This window comes from Triticum dicoccoides, chromosome 1B (assembly GCF_002162155.2).
Source record: "Triticum dicoccoides isolate Atlit2015 ecotype Zavitan chromosome 1B, WEW_v2.0, whole genome shotgun sequence".
NCBI lineage: Eukaryota > Viridiplantae > Streptophyta > Magnoliopsida > Poales > Poaceae > Triticum > Triticum dicoccoides.
Genome location: NC_041381.1, coordinates 64,247,938 through 64,251,601, shown reverse-complemented (window position 1 = coordinate 64,251,601; position 3,664 = coordinate 64,247,938). Strand labels below are relative to the sequence as shown.

At 41.0% G+C, this 3,664-nt stretch overlaps 1 long non-coding RNA gene across 3 annotated transcripts; it reads left to right on the top strand.

The window, feature by feature from the left end:
- The first annotated feature begins 18 nt into the window (after nt 1-18).
- On the top strand, nt 19-3,398 carry LOC119319220. Of its 3 annotated transcripts, XR_005154392.1 has the most exons (4): nt 19-192; nt 661-1,200; nt 2,151-2,242; nt 2,748-3,398. It is a non-coding gene; the product is annotated as an uncharacterized LOC119319220 (long non-coding RNA). The 3 variants fall into 3 exon arrangements; XR_005154393.1 differs by lacking the exon at nt 2,151-2,242 and having other exon boundaries at nt 727-1,200; XR_005154391.1 differs by lacking the exon at nt 2,151-2,242.
- The last annotated feature ends 266 nt before the right edge of the window (nt 3,399-3,664 follow it).

The window sequence follows — 3,664 nt, the reverse complement described above, 5'->3', positions numbered from 1 at the left end:
CAGCTGTCCTGCGTGCGGCCAGAGAGAGAGAGCCGGGAGGAATAAGCGAAGCAAGAGGTGGCGGGATCCTGCGGGGCTGGATTGGAGCCCCGGTGGTGCTACTGCTGCCGTTGGACGCCGGCCGAAGGGACAAGTCCCTACGTAAGGAAATAACATGTGTTGCATCGGCACATTTGATGCAGAGTAGCTACTGTAAGTTCCTCTCCCTTCTCTAATAAGCATTGCGACCTCTCCCTTCTCTAATTGGTATTGAGATTCAATTGCTATTCGATGGAGAGCAGCCACAAAAAGTTCCTCAATTGATGCACAGCGGCCACCGAAAACAGATCTCGCTTTCAATCTCTAATTGATTCTCAGCTACAGAGTGGCATGTATCTATAGACTTGCTAATGTGATGGCTAATGCATGTGTATTAATTCATGAATTAGCAAAATATTTCCCGTGAGATGTGCTAATATACAAATTTGATGTTCACAGTGCCCTCCACTTTTTTTTTTGTTATGCCTATAAGAGATAACTTTTTTTCAAATTTTAAAGAGAAAAGCACAGTATGGTTGCTCTTATATACAGCTTATAAAAAGGAATTACAAAATAAGAAGAGTGATGTGTTCTCCTCAAAACAAAATTGCTGAAATTCACATGCATGGTGGCGCCATACAGCGAGCGCATGGTGGCAGAGTTCACAAGCTAGATCTTTGACTGGCGTAATGGCTTGTCCGGATGCAGAGAAGGACGGGGTTCAAGTTGTTGGGCCGGTGGCAGGGGCAGCATGATGTTTTCGTCAGGTAACAACCTAGCCATCGACTCAAGATTTAACTGAACCAATTCCTTTAATTCAAGCTCCAAATCGTTGTTATTTGATTCACTAATTGGTTGCTGGCAACAACTAATTGGACATATAATTGTTGATTTCTGTACAAACAATATCTTCAGTTGTTTTCAGATCTTCAATAAGGATCATCAAGCCCTCTGTTTTTTATATAAAGAATAGATATTGTAATTGTGCCTCCATTACGTCTAAAAGTCAGGTATCGGAAAAATGTCATTGGCATATCTCTGTCATGATGGAAGATTGGTTAGACAGAAAAAGGACCTCTGGTTATGTATGACATGATGCGAGGCACATATCTCTGAATGAAGCGCAACAAGAATTGACATCCTCTGATGCTAACTGTTGACCATTCTTCTCTGAAGTATCAGGTCAGTATCCCATGTGCCCCCTATTCATCTGTCATTGCTGCATAAAAATTTAATGCAGTTTTTAAGCCTATGTTTAAGGATAGCTAAATCTCTATGGACCAATCATATTATCTTTTTGAGATAACAAATCAACCTTCATCATGTACTTATGTTGTAACTTCTCCCATCTTTTGTGCTATTATCTAAAAGAGGTGTGGATTGGAATCAGTTTTTTTGCTGCACCCCCATTCCGACGAGGTCACGCACACATACCACTGGGAATCCCACGAACCTTATGTTCGAGCGCGAGCGACGGCAATAGCATCTGCAAGTACTTGACCAATACGCTACCCGGGTGTGGTATCCACTATTGAGGCCAAGCAACCTAGCTCGGTCATCCTTAAGTGTGTTTGTGTCCACCACCTGATGAAGAACGGGAGAAGATTGCTAACTTTGTGCCTAATGATGGTTGCCTGAACTTCATAGAGCAAATTGACGAGGTGTTGATTGCTGAATTTGGTCTTAAGAGGCACGTCGTGGGAGATATCCCTTGTGGCAGGTTCAAAGTTGTGATGGTATCTGGTGTCTCCCAGCGAGATTTGTTCCTTCTCTTAACAGTTACGATTAAGGTATAACAGTGATGTGCTACTCTGCTGGTCCTTTAGATGTCAAAAAGATTATGTGTTGTGCTAGCTAGCGACTTTTATCTCCCCGTGGATGCAGATTTCAGAATATGTTTAGTTACGACGTACCACAAAGCTGATCTTTTTAACATTTGATTGCCGTGCTTAATACCACAGTTAGGTAGTTTGACTCTTAGACACCGGTCTTTTTAATATCAGACTTAAACAACTACAGTTCTAAATAGCAGTAGTTCTTCTGAATTTCTACATATTTATTTCACTATTGTGGTTTCAAAATCCAATAGCCTTGCTGTTAGTTAGTGCTCTATTTATATTTTTTACCAACAGAACAAATTTATGTTTCCAGCAAAAAAGTTGGCCGGCCCCAGCAAAAAAAAAAGAACAGTTCCAGCAAAAAAAGATCGCCGCCGTGGTCACATGTACTAAATGGTTCCACTGTACATCTCTGTAGTTATTTGGCTGAAGGTGCGCATTAGTGGTTAGCTGTGATAATACAAATAGTAAACATGTTATACCAGGTAGCAGAACTTCATGAAAATTTTCTGAAGGAGTTGCATCATCCTTGATCAAATATTATTTTTATTATTCCTTCTTGGTTTTAGACAATAACATTAGAGAATCTAAATCCTTTTACCGCGCATCAGTACATGTAATAGAGCAACTCTTGGTGCAACTAGCTGCAGCAAAGACCAACTTGACTTGATGGTATTTTTGATCTGTTCACCTACCCTCCCTCGCTCAATTTTCTTGGGAAAAAACACCCGCCCAACGAAGCCATCTCCGTGTCGCATACCTATTGCCACAACCAACTAAGCTAGCCCAGTGTTTTTTGTGGAAAAGATGGTTGTTCCTTCTATTAAATAGTCCCACCTCGCCCCTTTACACCCAATCCTCTTAATTTCCTTATGCCTTTGAATTTCCTAGGTGTCAACAAGCAGTCTTCGGAATCATCAATAAGCCAACAGCGAGAAATAAGTTTAAGAATTGAGTTCCCTTAACAGGGAAATAAGGAAGGGAAGAAACAAATAGGGAACAATCAGATGAAGCATCAAGGAAAATGGATTGAACAATCAGATGAAGCATCCAGCTCGAGGAGAAGCATGGTCTGCAAGGAGACCAATCATCTTGAGGTGGTTCTTTCAGCTACTTCATGTTCCATTACGGAGAAGGGTACTTAGTCGATCTTAGGAGCCAGACTCTGCTTTCCTTGCAGGGAGAATTTCAATAAATGGTACTATTACTCTCCCAACAATTCTTTTATCACTACAAAATGTGTAGGAACCTTATTTTTCCCTGAGATACTGTAATTGAGGAACCGAGAGCCGCGACGGAACATTGTATTTTGCACTACATCCTGTATTTGCTTTGTGGGAAGCTGGCTTGAGGACAAATATGTCAGCTCCATTTTTGCTGTGAGTGATTCTTCATATGACGGTAGTGTTGCTTGTGTTCATAATCAGTCTCTATGTAATGTTTCGGCAGAGAGAGTTGTAACGCCTCGGTCTTCTTGCCGAGTTGCAGAATGCTGTTGTTCACTCTGCAATAGGATGGATGAACATGGTTTTCTTTATTTTACAGCGTATGTGTTGTGGTCGGATACATGATTGCAACAAGATTCCCAACTAGAAGAGGAGTCACCCAGAAGAGTTTTGCAAGTTATCATCACTTGCAAGCCTCCAACTTGATCCATGATTTATATGATCAGCAGAAAACATTGTACAATTTAAAATTGTCACATCCCATGTATTCTGTGACGCCCAATAGAAATATCATTGATTATTTGGTATGAAGATGCTTGGACAGCCAAGTTTAGCCCAAAATCAAATAATCAAGATGACTGC